At 53.5% G+C, this 15,376-nt stretch overlaps 1 long non-coding RNA gene across 1 annotated transcript; it reads left to right on the forward strand.

Moving 5' to 3' along the window:
* Positions 1–24: 24 nt before the first annotated feature.
* LOC125619626 lies at positions 25–4,740 on the forward strand. Its single transcript, XR_007351147.1, has 2 exons — positions 25–2,314; positions 3,580–4,740. It is a non-coding gene; the product is annotated as an uncharacterized LOC125619626 (long non-coding RNA).
* Positions 4,741–15,376: the final 10,636 nt, after the last annotated feature.

The following is a 15,376-nucleotide window of genomic DNA, read 5'->3' on the forward strand; positions in this document are numbered from 1 at the left end:
TCATTTTTTAGTTATCGGCGGAGACAACATCTTTGTTTGTATGTGGTGCTGGGGATCGAATCCCGGGGCCACATGCATGCCAGGCGAGCGCGCTACCGCTTGAGCCACATCCCCAGCCCCGAATATGTATCCTTTTGAGGGGGGGTTCTGGGAATGGAATCCAGGGTCTTGCACATGCTAGGCTAGTACTCTACCAATAAGAGACACCCCCACCCCTGGATCCATATTAACCAAGAGGAAAGAGAACTTTTTTCTGTGCTTCTGTAGTATTGGGGTGTCACTCAGGGGACAAGGCTCTAGCATGATAAGGTCCTGAGTTTCATCCCCAGTGATGCAAGAAAATTCCTTTTGGCTTCAGAATCTGCATATTCCTCCTTGAGCTTCTAGGTGGGTCTGTGAAGCACACAGTGGGTGCTTTATATTCCCTAGCCCCACTTGACTTGCTGCACCCTGGACTGGAGCAAAGACCTAGGTTTGGTGTTGGCCACCAGAGGGCCACAGAGTGTCCTTGTGGGTAACACAGCCATCTGGTGGTCACAGGTACTCATGACACCCTGGGAGAAAAGGCCAAGTGGCTGGCTGGGCATGCTGGGGCCAGAGGCCTAGGTACCTGGCAACTCATGGAAGGTTTGCCCTGGACGTAGTCAGCATCCTTCTCTTGAGGAGGTGAGATCCTGCACACTTACACCCAAGCCAGGGCCAGAAATTGTCCCACACAGTCCCATCACTGGGTGACAGGTGACAGGGACCTGGGGATGGGTCTGTACAGAAGTTTCAGTTTTCTTTTACTTCCAAATGGGACAGATTATTCCAAAGGACATTCTCCTCCCCCATCGACTCGTATTCCAAAGCAAAATTAAACCAAATATACATAGGACTGAATTTCGAAATTTGTTCATAAATAGAGATTATGTTAAATATTTTTTAAATGTCCCTGATAGAGGCAAATTTACAATGAAACTAATAAAATTGAAGGACCAAGGCACATCAATTGTATGTGCCTTTTTCAAAGGCCCTGGGAGGTTCCTGTAAGGAGATGTTTCTATGCAGGCTGAAATAATAAGTCATCTTAGCTGCAGTGGTAAACCAGCTGTACCTGTCCCATCTAGCCAGTGGTCCATCCGGCTGGTCCTCCATCTCACTTCCACCTGTTTTGGGAGATCCAGGCACTCAGGTGTGGGGGCCTTGGCTAAGGGGAAGCTCACTTATGAACACGTTTAGTTGAAGTGGAGTGGAATACAGGGGTGTGGTTTGCAGTCCTGGGGTGAGGTGTCGCTCAGTGGTAGAGGCCCCCTTAGGTTGTGTGAGGCCCTGGGTTAAGCTGTTACTGGTCATCATGTAGCAATGGCTTCAGGGGATGCACACTCCTTCACCTTCTGCGACAACTCACTGATGCTGTGACATGAAAGGCCAAGGCAGGATAGTGCTCAGAGCTATAATCCGGATGGTGGGCAATTGCACCCCCTGGTAGACATGCACAACTGGAAAGGGTGGAAAACTGTGGCAGTTCCTCAAATCAGTTAAAATAAGATTGCCCCCGGATACTGAGGCTGGACCCCTGCACACCCACGCCCATAGTGGCAGCAGTCCCTGCAGCCAGGAGGAGCCGCCCACGTCCCCGTTCCAGATGGGGGAGTAGACCAAGTGTGGTGCAGCCCTGAGGTGGGGTATTACTCAGCCTGAAGAAGGAAGGAGATTCTGACACCGGCTGCCACACAGATGGAACTTGAGGACAGTGCACTGAGTGAATAAGCAGCCATGAAGGGGCGAGAGGGGCACAGTGCCACTTAAAGAGGCCTTGAAACCAGGAGCCAAAGTAAAATTGTCTTTTAAGTAGTTTTCACAGGTATTTTGTCCCTCCCCAAAGCCCCACGTGTTAAAGGCTGGGTCCCCAGCTTGGCCCTGTGGTAAAGGAGTGGGAGCTCTTCAGGGTGGGGGACACAACCTTGAAGGGTAGCGGGACCCCAGCCCTTCCTCTCCTCTTTCAGTCCCTAGCCATCAGGTGAGCATTTTGCTCCACCTGGCACTTCTGCCATGGGGCACTGCCCCTCCCCCCAAAACAACATGTCCTCTTGACCATAGGTTGGAGCCTGCGAAACTATGAGCCAAAGTACACCTGCATGAGAGGGCCTTGTGTCCGTGGTGGGGCTGACCAGCACGCCTGGCCCAGCATTAGCAACAGTTTTGGAAGCTGCCAAGTTCTTTACTAGCAGTAACAAAGAACAAAACTTGATCAGCCACACCAAGAACTCCATCCTCTCTGGAGAAATCACAGAGGCGAGCAGAGAATGCAGCCCAAAAACCTAGCCAAAAAGTAAGGACAACCAACACTTCATTAATATAGATAGCACTTTATCTGGGTTTTGCTGCTTTATAGAATTGAAAATTTGTTTTAATTTTCAATTATCTATTTTATTCACACCTAATTTTGATTCTTTTGGGAGGGAATGCTGGGGGCAAACCTGGGGGCCTCATGGCTGCTGGGCAAGTGTTCTGCCATTGAGCTGTGCCCCAGCTCTGTTTTGTTTTGTTTTGTTTTTTGGTACCAGGGATTGAACTTAGGAGCACTTAACCACTGAGCCACATCCCCAGCCTCTATTATATTTTATTTTGAGACAAGGTCTCTCTAAGTTGCTTAGGACCTTGTTAAGTTGCTGAGGCTGGCTTTGAACTTGTGATCCTGCCTTGGTTTTGTAGACCTAATTCTGAATGCTTTGGCTTGGAAAAGACACTAAATGATATAAGCTTAAGTTCTGCAATTGCCTGGAAGAGGCACAAAAATATGTGTGTCAAGTGAGTACAGCCACAGTCACACAGTGACACCTGGGTCAACAGACCAACCTCCCATGGTGGCTCCATGAGATCCTGTCACGGGGGAGGTTGCAGCAGTCTGAGTTTGTGCAAATACACTCTGATGTCTGCGTGGGACAAAATGGCCCAACGACCCATTTCTCAGAACATTTCCAGGTCCTCTACAACACTGGACTGCATGTGAGTGGTGGTGGCTACCCCTCCCGGAAGCCTCTCCACATTCACACCCTCCAACTCTCCTGCCCTGACTCCATGTTTCTCCCACTCCCACCCTGATGCATATTGGTGGCATCTCTTTTTTAGAGAAAAGGGAAAAGAAAAAACCTTTGGGGCTGAGGACAATGGTAAAGCACTTGTCTAGCATGTGCAAGGGGGTTCCATTCCCAGCACTACAAAACTCATACACACACAGACTTTTTAATTGAAATATAACCGAAAGCATGTTGTCTTAGTCCATTTTCTGTTGCTAGAATGGAAGGCCCCCAGATTGGGTAATTTATAAAGAATAGAGGTTTACTCAGCTAGGGTTCTGGAGACCCGGAGGTCCTGTGTGGAGGGGCTGCTTCTGGCCAGGACGTCTTGCTGGGGGCCAGGGCTCTGTCTGCAGTGCTTCCAGCTGCCAGTGGTGGAGCTGGGGTGTCCAGCAACAGGGAGGAGAGAATGGTCACTGGCCCCATGCCCTGCTGACTGACCCTCAGAGAGGAGGAGAGACAACAGAGGCATGCTGCTATCTTAAGCAACTCTCTTTGGGGACCATTTGTTTTGTAGCCTGTGTGAACAGAGCTTGCGGTTCCTGGTTCTGCACCACTATGGACCCAGCTGCTGGAACGCTGCCCTGCAAGTCATTCCTGCTGCCGTGAGCCAGATGCCGGGCATGGAGAAGCTGGGTCACCTGGAGAGCGAGTGCTGACCTGAGGGGAGACTGAGGCCCTGTTTTCCATGAGCCTGTGCCATCTTACACTTCCGCTAGCCGCACTTGAGAGTCCAGCTACACTTGGTGTTCAGTCACTTCTCATTACCTTACCACTGAGTGGCAGTTCTGTTCCTATGTCTTAAGTTTGCATTTCTTTCCTCCCTAGAGATATTGAGCAGGCAGGTGCAGTGCCCCACACCTGTAATTCCAGCTGCTCAAGAAGCTCAGGCAGGAGGACTACAATTTCTGGGCAACTTTGAGACCCTGTCTCAAAGATTAAAAAGAGTGGGGATATGTGGCTTAGTGGTAGCACTGGCCTAGCATACATTCAGTACTGGGTTCAATCCCCCAGTACTGAAAAAAAAAGTTTTAATTGTGCAATAGTATTATAGTTGCAAAAGATTTGTTTTGTTAGTGTTTTCACAGTATATGAATACTTTTATATTTTCACAGTATATACATTTTTCATCTTTCCACTTTAAATCTTTCCTATCCTTATATTCTTATAAGCAGCATGTAATAGTTTTTCCTTCCTGTTTAATATTCTTTGTCTTTTAGTTGGAATATTTGGTCTTTTTACATCTACTGTAATATTGATGGATTTGGATTTAAATCGTTCATATTACTATTTGTTTTCCTATCTATCCTCTGTCCTTTTCCTTCCTGTTTCTTACCTCCTTTTATACTAATCATATTTTATTGCTTTATTTTACCTCTAACAAAAAGTTGCATCAACTTTTACTGGTCACCCTAGAGATTATAATATGAATCCTTGGTCTCATACTGTAGAGTCAAATACTGTACAAACTAGTACTTTGCCACTTCCATGACGTTGTAAAGACACATTTAGATGCCTCCTGCCTTTGGAGCTATTGTTATCATGTCATGTATGTATTAGTGTGTAAATATTTTTGAATCAACTTTATTGAGGTATAATTTACATGCAACACAACAGGCACAGTTTAAGTGTATAGTTTGATCAGTTTACAAATATATCAATGAAGTTACCATGTCAATCATGATACAGAATATTTCAATCACCCCAAAACATTCTCTTGTTTCTTTGTAGTGAGTCACTTCATCAACCAAGCAGGGGAAACAGGGCTCTAGGGGATCAGTGGGTCCTCTGCATCACTAACCAAACCCTAAAACTCCTAGCATGGGCCAGAACTTGACAGCTGAGGCTGGGTTATGGGACCGTCTGCCAGAGGTGACTGAGGAAGCACCTGAGCCCAGGACTCACCCACAGGGGCCATGCTGGGAGGTGCTCTCCCTCCACGGTTACCTACAAGGGGAATTTCCCCAACGGTGGGTACAGGGGGTCCTGGATAGTCAAAGAGAAAAAAGGTAAAATATGCTCAAACTGAAATCCTCCTGTATCCTCCCAAACCTCTATTTTTTTTTTTACATTTTTATTTGAACATTATAGTTATACACAATAGAGGGATCTTTATCATATATTTTACATGTAATTTGGTCATTTTCATTCTCCAGAACCTCCCCTTCTTCCCAGACCTCTTTCTCCTGACCTCCTGCTCCAGGGATTCCTTATTCTCCCCTCACCCACCCCCTTGGAACAACAGCTCCGGAAACCTGGGTGTCAGCTGCCCCCACCCCAGCATCCTCCACTGCCAAAGGCATCAGGAACCTTTCTCCTGCCATCCTTTCCTCCCTCTCAGCTCTACCACCGTGGACTGCCTCCTACCGCCCTCCCACATTCACTTACACCTGGGGACAGGTAACCACACAAAAGTGATTCAAAATTCAAAAGACACCAAAAGGTACTCAGCAAATGTCTCCCTCCTGCCCCCCCCCCCAGACTCTGAGACCTTCTTTTCTCTGGAGTGACTGACATGAGCAGTTTCTTGCTTCTCTCTCTGGAGATCAGCTACACAGCTATAAGCAAAACTGTACCTAGATTCCCTTCCCCTTTGAAAAAGTGAGCGGGTTTTATTATTCTCTTTGTCCTAACAGTTGCACTTACTGGCTTCCCTTGAGGTTATAACAGACTCTCTGATCTATTAAAGTCAACAATCAATCAGTTGACCGCAAATGAAAGCTCAGCGTGCACGCCCTCCCCACCTTCCCTTTTCCTTGGCAAGGCAGCATGGAAATTACTCCATATCCATTCACCAGCACTTCCTCATTTCTCCCACAGACCCACACTGTGCCTCTGTCTGCTGGACCTCCATTTCCTCAGCCAGCCCTCTCCGATGGGCACTTAGGTTATTTCCAGGCTTTATCCAGGGCAAACACTGCTGCGATGAATGGCTGCCGTGTGTCCTCTCACACACAGGCTGGCTATCTGTGGGACTGTGTCAGGTCAAAGACTGTGTGCACCTGTGATTTGGTTACACCTTACTACATTTCCTCATTGGGGTCACAGGAGCCTCTGAGGCATGAAGCCATCCTCCAGCAGTGACCCAGAGCTGAAGGTGCTGGTGTGTGTGTGTAGGGGGCTCCCTAGGACCCTGAGCAGTTCCTTCCTGAGGGGCTGTGGGACTCCCCTCTAGCAACCCCCAGAGCCATAGGTTTTTGTGCTTCATTCACCTTCAGGATTGCCCTCCTCACAAAATCAGAGGGATTCTCTTCCCAAAACTCAAATCTTGATTCCTCACTGACCTGCCTGAGACCAGCTGTGACTCCCTATGGCTCTGGGGTGGAACCCAAACCTTCAACAGACTCTAGGGATCTTCTCTTTCCATCTCCTCCCAACCTCATGAGTTTCACCCTCTACCCCCAGTTCCTGACCCTGCAGCTCCAGGCCCTCCCAGGACCTCTTCAAAATGCTGGAAAGGTGTTCATAGCCAGAATTTTGAAGAGGTCTCTCCCTGCAACACACCGGCCGCCCTCTACCCCTGGACGGATGGTTTGTCGGGCTGGTCTCTTTGGCGGGCATCTCCTGGAGCCGGGCCCAGGCTTGACCCGCGGCGATGCTGGTTGATGCGCAGCCAACGCACCAGGACCGCACTCGTGGGCAGCCCCAGCGCGGCCACTAGGGGGCGCCGTCTCCCTCGGCTCCGACTGTCCTGGCACCCGGGAGAGACCCGCCACGCTGGAGCGCCGCGGGGACCTGCGGGTCACGCGAGGAAGGGTGAATGACCGTATCATTAGATGCAGGCCGCCCACCCGCGGACTGGGACAGGGGAGGGAGAAAAGGAAAGGAGGTGGGAGGGATGCAGGACCAGGAGGAGGCAGAGAGGGAAGGACTGAGGCAGGGCTGCCCTTCGGCTCACCCCTTGCGTGCAGCCTGCCCAGCCACACTGCAAGACCTTGCTGCGCAGTCCCGGGGTCCCAGGCGGAGAAAGGCCAAGGGGCCAGCCCCCAATTCTAGTTTCCTGGAGTGCTGGGCAGTGGTCCTTTGAAGTTCAGTCCAAATTTGGCCAAGGCTGTGCCTCAGTTTCCCCATCAGGGATAAACGGCTCCTGCCACTCACTGAGGGAAGAGCTGAGCCAGCAGTAGGCTCACAGCAAGGACCCAGGGGAAGGGGGGCATGGTGCCACCGGGCCCGCTTCCAGGATGCTGAGCTCAGGCCAAGGCAGAGCGCTTCCCACACACGGGGCCTCCTCCAGGGCAGCTCTGGGCTGGGTCCCTGGCATCCTCCCCCCATGGCCGAGGAGACAGCTCCTAACCAGGTCCACGAGCCCAAGAGGGACCTTCTGGACTCCAGCTCATATCCCAAGCAAGACACCAGGAAGTCCCACCTGCACAGGCAACTCCAACTTTGACCCAGCCTCGGGTCCCTTTGGGAGGGAGACCCATGTGTCCATCGCCCATTATAAAGTATTTCTTACTGGATACTGGGGAGACAGTGGGGACCTTTGTAGAATGAGTTCGCACAGCTGCTTAATGACAGTTATGACCAGCATCGGAGGAAGATGCCTGCGGGCTGTGAGAGTCTGCAAAGGGGAACGGAGGCTTCTGTGGGGTGCAGGTGTGTTGGGACTGGAGTACAGAAAGAGAAGAACTGGGGACACTGCCCCCAGGCAGAGGGAACAACACTCTAGGGGGCTCGGAGGGAGGCAAAGCCAGCCTGGGAGGACCCTGGTGTTCTGGCACTGCTGCCTGGCGGGCGCTGGCTCACCCCTAGAGAGAGGAGGCTCTCCTGCAGCACTCCCACAGCCTGCTCCCACCCCAGCAGGGCTCCCTGAATGTTGGCTCTGGGTCCCGGGGCCATGGCTTGCCCTGTCACCTGGACTGTGAGCTGTTGGGGGCTGGGATATGGTCCTCAAGCCTTGATTCAGCACAGACCGAGGGCACACCATGCCCACTGGCTTTGTTCTTCCTTTTGTAGTGTGGCGTTGTTGTGTGCCTGCTGAAACACGATGACGAACTTTGCCATCTCAGGCCTTTCCTAGTATCATCTATGGCATTAAGTACAGTCACGTGGTTCTATAGCCATCACACCCTCGACCTGTAGAACACTCTCCTCCAGTGAGGCTGAAGCCCTGTCCCCATTAAACCCTAACTCCGCACACCCACCCTCGCCCCACCAGCTAGCCCTTGGCAACTACGATTCTGTCCCCTGAACCTAACTGCTAAGGGACCGCATAGAGGCGGGGTCCTGTGGTCTTTTCTGTTTGGCTTATTTCACTTAGCACAATTTCGTCAAGGTTTTTCCATGTCCTGGCAGATGTCAGAATACCCTTCCTTTCTAAGGCTGAATTACATCCTATCCTATGGATGGACCCCTTGTGGGGACGTGGGTAGCTGCCACCTCCTGGTCACTGTAAACAATGCCACCTGCTGCCCATCAGCTTTCCCAGCCTCTGGTTCATACCTTGGCCCACTACACACGCAATGAGCAATTGGGTTTTTGTTTTATGTTGTTTTTGCGATGCCGGGGATCAAGCCCAGGGCCTCTCACACATGTGCTGGACCAGTGTCCTAGCACTGAGCTACACCCCCAGCTGAGCAGTTGGTGTTTTGCAAAATTCTGGAGTTTCTTAACCACTCTCTTCTTTCTACACCTCAGGGACCAAAGCCCAGTGGGAGAAAGGGACCTGTCAAGGTCATGACAGGAGGGCTTACATATGTATCAGGCCCCCAACCAACACTAGCACCTTAGTGGTTTCTGCTCCACCCCCGTGGTCCTGCTGTGTTCTGGAGGAAATGACCTGGACCCGCTTCCACAGATAATAAGTCTTTAAATGGCTGGAGCTGGGCGTAATGGCGCATGCCTGTAATCCCAGCAACTCGAGAGGCTGAGGCAGGAGGATCTCAAGCTCAAGGCCAGCCTCAGCAACTTAGTGAGACTGGCTCAAAATAAAAAATAAAAGGGGCTGGGGATGTAGCTCAGTGGTAGAGCACCCAAAAAATCCCCAGCATCAAAAAATAAATAAATAAATAAAGTTCACTGGACCATTGAACCCTTATACCAAGCACTGTTCAGGCCTCGACACAAACTGGCCCCAAGCTAGGATATGTAGACCAGAGCCTGGGGTGTTACCTGCTGGCCAAGGTCCTCCCCCAGGGCAGCCCCGCTGCCACTGTCCTCCTCACTCTGATTTCACAGCCAGCTGAGCAGACAGGGTGATCAGGGAATGGCTGCTTAGGGTGACTTCCAGCTCCACTTCCTGCCTGTCACTCAGCCTCCTCCACTGGCAGAAGGAGAAGCCCTAGGTCCCAGCTCCCCCCAGCCTCCACCCAGGACCAGAGGGTCTCCTGCATCCAAGGCACCCTGCAGGGGAGGTCTGCAAACCTGCCTCCTTCCCCAACACCAAGAGCCAGGATTGCCCCAGAAAGGTCTTGGGGCTGACATTGCTGACCCCTTATGTGTTTCTGGTCTTGCAGGCCAAGGTTGACGAGTGTCATGGCCAGGACCCCAGCCAGGCCTCCCCAGAGGAAGCTAGGCCTTGGAATGGCATTCCTGGCTCCCAGCTCCTTCCCAGGCCAGGCACCTCACTTCCCCAACACAGGCTGCTGGGCTGCCCCGAGCCTGCGCAGCTTGGCCCTGTGGGGAGCACGGTTGCAGGCTGAGCTGCAAAGGGGGACACACACCCTGGGTGGAGGGCATCTGTGGGGCACCCTGCCATCGAACTTTCTGAGAAGGCCCCCGCCCTTCTCCGTTTCCCTCTGTGCCTGGGGTGGGATGGCAACAGCAGTGGTGGCCGTGGGTGCTTCCTCTTTGCCCAGCTCACCGCATGGTGGCTAAGCCCAAGGACCTGAGTCACCACAGGGCCACCCAACGGCCCTGTTCCCTGCTGGACTTCCGTGGAGCCAGTCCCCCCAGCCACACCTGCAGCAGCCCACGGCTGCTGCTTACAGGCTTATCTGCCCGAGGGGCTTGAGGGTGGGGAGCGGAGCCTATCTCCCCGCTGGGGGCCTGCCCTACGGTTGGGGCTTTGTAATCTGACTTTGTGATTTTTTTTCACCCTTGTTTTCCCCTCTTGGAGGGAGATTTGCTGAATCATGCAGGGGAGGGGGTTGGAGGGGCTGGGGGCCAGGCAGCTGGCGGGCAGCGATAAGTCTGAGATGAGAAGAGGGGGCTGGGGAGCCGCCGAGGAAACCCCAGCTGTTTCCAGCTAAGATTGCTGGCCCTGCAGAGCGGCCTGGGGAGCTGAACCCCAGGATCCGGACCCTTCCCTCCACAGTAGTCAAAGGCAGGGCCGGGCTGCAGGTGATCACGGTGGCCAGGCAAGCCTGATGGGCATCTTGCAACCCAGCAGGGACTGGAAAGCAGGACAGGAACAGTGGCCACAGTGGAACTGCTCTAGGTCACCATCAGATTACACGATGGCCTCCTGGGGCCCTGGGGGCACTGCTGGCCCCCGCCCCTCAGCAGGCTGGGAGCGAGCTGGGGCAGACAGGCAGGCCGCTGGCCCCCCACTCCGTGCCTGGATACCGTTCTTTTCTTGACCTGGCGTGGCCCTCTCCATTTTTGGCAAATCCCATTCTTCTTGTCATCAGGCCTGACTCTTCTAAGAAGACCTCCCTGACTTTGGGGACCTCTGAGCATCCCCTCTCTTGGGTCTAGCCCCTCAGGACTCAGCCACAGTGGACACAGCTAACACTTTTATGTCTTGTTTAGTTTGGTACTAGGAATTGAACCCGGGGGGCTAAACCACTGAGCCACATCCCCAGCCCCCCACCCTTTTTTTTGAGACAGTGTCTTGCTAAGTTGCTTAGGGCTCACTAAATTGCTGAGGCTGGCTTTGAACTTGCAATTCTCCTGCCTCAGCCTCCCAAGTTACTGGGCTTACAAGAGTGCGCCACCACGCCTGACTAGCCAATACTTGTTGAATGGAGACTTAGGGTCTCTCCTCTGGCCCCAAGAGGAGTTGTCTTCTAAAATCTGAGGCCTGCAGGGTGGGAAGAGATCCCTAGAGGAGATGGCTGGCCCCCAGGGCCTCCTCTGCTACAGAGCAGACCCAGTGACTGGGAGAGGTGGGCCCTGCGCAAGCCTGCCACCCCCTCCACCTCCACCGTCCCGCCCTGCACTCTCCCCACGTGGCCTGGCCTGACCTCCAGGTGCCTGGTCCTTCAGCCTCTCCAGCTCCTGGGAATACAGTGAGACAGATGTCCACCAGTGACTGCATGGCCATGGGCCACACAGAGATGAGGGTGCTGGGCACAAGGGCAGGGCCAGGGCAGGAAGGCCAGGCTGGACGGTGGTGGGGGCATCCCCAGAACATGCTCAACCCTTGGTTTCTGATTCCCCTGAGTCGTGGCAACCACAGCCCCAGGGAGCAGGGGTGATTGACACCCTGAGTCAGTGCCCACATCCCCTGCCGCTCCCAAAAGGGGCTTTGGGGGCAGGAAGAGCTGCCACCGTGGTAGCTTTGCTCCCTTCCTGCTGTCCAACTGAGCTCAGAGATAAGTCCTTGTGGGGTGAGGGAGGCCAGGGGGCTCAGGCCTCCCCAGAAATCATGTCAGAATCCCCATGTAGAGGAAGGGGCCTGAGGGCCTCGATAACTCCTCTATTTTTAAGAGATCCGGGAGGAAGTTCCCAGTCACCCTTTGCAGAAATAGCTCTGCACGTCTGCCTGGCGTCTGGGGCTGGGCTGTCAGCAGGGACGGGAGAGGGGTGAGACACAGCTCGGCTCACCACACAGTGGCAAGGCCCACCTGCTCCCTAGCCTTGCCCCTCAGGGCCGGGCCTGTGCCCCATGCTCAGGACTCTTAGCCATGAAAGTAACAACTACCTTTATCATGTGCTCAGGGGCGTCCTGGGCGGCCCACATCCCTGCCTCAGGGAAGCTCTGAAATCAGGGCAGAGCCTAGCAGAGCCACCTGGAAAGCATCTGGAGTGGCCTGGCTGAGTGTGGGAGAGGGAGAGGCTCTTGGGTACAGAGACCGAAGGAGCAGAGGCAAGATGCAGCGTTGGTGGCTGTGGACCCGCCAAGTCATTGACCTCTCTGGCCTCAGTTTCCCCATCAGGAAGTGGGAATAATAGCATCCCCCTCACACAGAGGGTTAATTTATATGAAGTATTTGCAACAGCACCTGGCACTACATCCACTCCCAAGAAACACTACATTTTAGCAATGCCAGGCAGAGGTCTACGTGGCAGAAATGTGTCAGAGGCCACTTTGCTATTGTCCCAGCCCTTACACAGGCTGTCTGCTCTCCCCTCAGTGGCCACCTCCAGCCTCCTCTCCCTGAGAGGCCTGGGTCTGAAGGTCGAGTCTCGAGGTGTCTAAAGATCACACGGGGCATCTTATGGGCGAGAGATCCTCAGGCCAAGGGAGGGTCTGACACTCACCCACACGAGGCTAGAGTGTGTCCCTCAGTCACAGCTCACCCTCCACACCAGTGCTGCCACCTGACCTGGTGGCCTCAGGGCCACCACCACGCTGGCCCCTTACTGCTCTCCCTCTCTCCCAGCTGTTTACCCTCAGCACCCCCCACCTCAGCTCCAGGAGCTCAGAGCTTCTGTCTGATTGCCCACTGCCCTGTCCTCCCACCTGGAGTGCTGCCTGGCACAGGTCAGGCCCTCGGATAGGAGCAGACGGACGGTCTGTCTTTGTGCCTCTGCAAGAGTCCTGGGCCCTTCCTTCCCCTTATACCTCCTCAAAACATGGTCATTGTGTGAATATACTTTGTACATAACCAGAGATATGAAAACTTGTGCTCTATATGTGTCATATGAATTGTAATGCATTCTGCTGTCGTGTATAACAAATTAGAATAAAAACAAATAATAAAAACACTGTTATTGTAGAAATTGTGGAAAACCCAGAAAAAGTGGAGAAAGGGGCATTAAAAAACTCACCCTCAAGGGACCTTGGGGAGGGCGGGGTCTCCCAGGCCTGGACTTCCCTCTTCTCCTCCTCCTGATCTCCCTGACCTCGCCCTTCTTCCCCCTCCTCTCTGCTCATTCAGTGTCCCCCTCATAGCCAGGGATGACCATGTGGTAAAGCTGTGGCTCTGCAGATGGCAGGAGGGCCAGGCTGGACATTCCAGGGGGCTCACTGTGCAAGCTGAGTGGACTCTCACCCCAGACCTCGGGGCAGGGAGAGAGGGGATGCTGAAGGATGGTAGAGAAGTGTTAAATGACAGGGTCCCCACGAACCTGTCCCCCTCCTCCCACATACTTTTCCTTGTGTTCTGGGGCAACAGAACCTTCCAGAAAAGGGGGCTTTGCTTTAGAGCTTGCACAAGAGCTAAGAAGCATCAGCAGCATTCCCTGGCAGAGAAGGCCAAGACGGTTTCATGGGCCTCCAGCTTGCCGGGCTGGGGCTGATTGGCAGCGGCATCTGCCAGGGCAGCAGTGGTGGCCAGGGCCCGGGAGCCTCCGAGGCCTCTTCCTCCCTGGCTCTTGTCTCTGGGTGAAGTGTTGGAAGTTTCTCTCTCTCCCCCTCCCTGCCCCTGTTCCCTCTTTCCCGCGCTCTGGGCCGCAAGGCTCCTGATAACACTTGGAAGGCGCTATCGGCCCAGGAGTGTCCCTCTGCCTGGCTTGCTGGCCTGCTTCATGCCGACGGTTGGCAGCCGGCACTGGGTGATAAACTTATCAGGACAAACCTGAGCATGGCCGGACCAGACGGGCCCTGCCTCAGATTTCCCTCCTGCTGCCTTTCAGAAACCCCCCTAAGAACCTCCGGCCCTGCCTGGCTCCTGAATGGGCCCAAGCCCGGATGGACACTCGCGGAGACGGCGGTGGAGCAAGCCACTACCCAAGCAAGGAGAAGAGCAGCACGGCGGCCAAGAGCCATCCATTTGCCCTGCAGCCTCTGTCCCCAAGCCAGGCTCTCACTCCACTCTAGGGTTCCTACCCCAGCTGCCAAGGAGCCAGGGCCTCCAAGGGGATCCTGAATGTATTGGGGACATAGGGCATTGGCCCCAAAAGATGGAATCCAGCATCTTCCAGGAGGTGGCTCCTGGGGTGAGGGGACAAGCCAGTCAACAGTGGTAAGGCAGAAAGGAGCCTGCCCCCAAGAAGCTGCATACCTACCTGCAACGGGGGCCGCAGGAACTGGGAGCTTTGGGGGTGGGGTGGAAAGGCCAACATCCAATTAATATAAAGCTCAAAGTATATTGGAGCTTAGGGAGTCTTTTTTTAAGTATATATATTTTTTAGTTATAGGTGGACACAATATCTTTATTTTATTTTTATTTTTTTGATGTGGTGCTGAGGCTCGCACTCAGTGCCTCATGCATGCTAGGCAAGTGCTCCAACACGAGCGGCAACCCCAGCCCTGAGGGAGTCTTTTTTTAATACCAGTGATAATGGTATCATGCGTGCCCACTGCAGAAAAATAAAACATACCCTCAATAATGAGAGCCAAAAAACCCGTGCCGCCCCGTCCTCTGGGGCAGCCCTGTTGATACCACTTGTCCTCCACACTTCCTTCCATCACTTGTGTGTGTGAGGAGCAAATGGAATCAGGGTGCTTACTGATTTCAAACCACTTTCCACTTAAAATAGGAATAGCTTCCTCCGCCAATACTTTTGTTCTGAAAAAAATCGATTTTCTTTTCCTTTTTTATTTTTGTCCAGTATAGAAAACACACAAGGTCTCATGCACAGGTAGCATGGAGGGAGAGGTCCGACCGTCTAGCAGCACTGCCGTCAACAGCTCCAGGACACCAAAATCCACAGATGCTCAAGTCCCTTTTATGAAATGGCTCGGTGTTTATCAACCCCACCCCCGCCCCCGTCCTCCTGTGTCATTTAAACGGCCCCCAGGTTCATTCCAAGGCTGACCCTGAGTGCTGCTGAGGAGCTGGAACAGCCCACCGCGGAGCCTCTGGGAAGACACCCTCCATCTGCGGCCACAGGGCCGGGAGGTGCAAACTGTTTGCACACAGCTGGCATGCTCACACCATGGGCTTCAGACCAGCCTTGTGGCCTGCTTCCAGGGCAGTTCTTAGGAAACACAGGTGCTCCTTTCAAGGCCACAGGGACACCCTGCGCTTGGCCAGACTCCCCTTGTGGGCACTGGGGATGGTTCCCGTTTCTTCTCTGTTTTTTGCCTTTACAAACAGGATGAGAAGGTGCTCCCGGGGCCCACTGTGTGCCCACCCACAACTCTCTTGGTTGCATTCCCAGGAGTAGAATGGAGGGTCCAGGGACGGGTGAGTTTTGAAAGCTTTTCTCGTGCTGGGGGCTGGGATTTAGGGCTGAGAGGGCTTAGGGGAGGGAAGAGGGCATTCAGGCAGAGGGAGCCCCGTGGGCAGAGGTGCAAGGGTGAGAAGAGCATTGAGGATTCC

Source organism: Marmota marmota, unplaced genomic scaffold, assembly GCF_001458135.2.
Source record: "Marmota marmota marmota unplaced genomic scaffold, marMar, whole genome shotgun sequence".
NCBI lineage: Eukaryota > Metazoa > Chordata > Mammalia > Rodentia > Sciuridae > Marmota > Marmota marmota.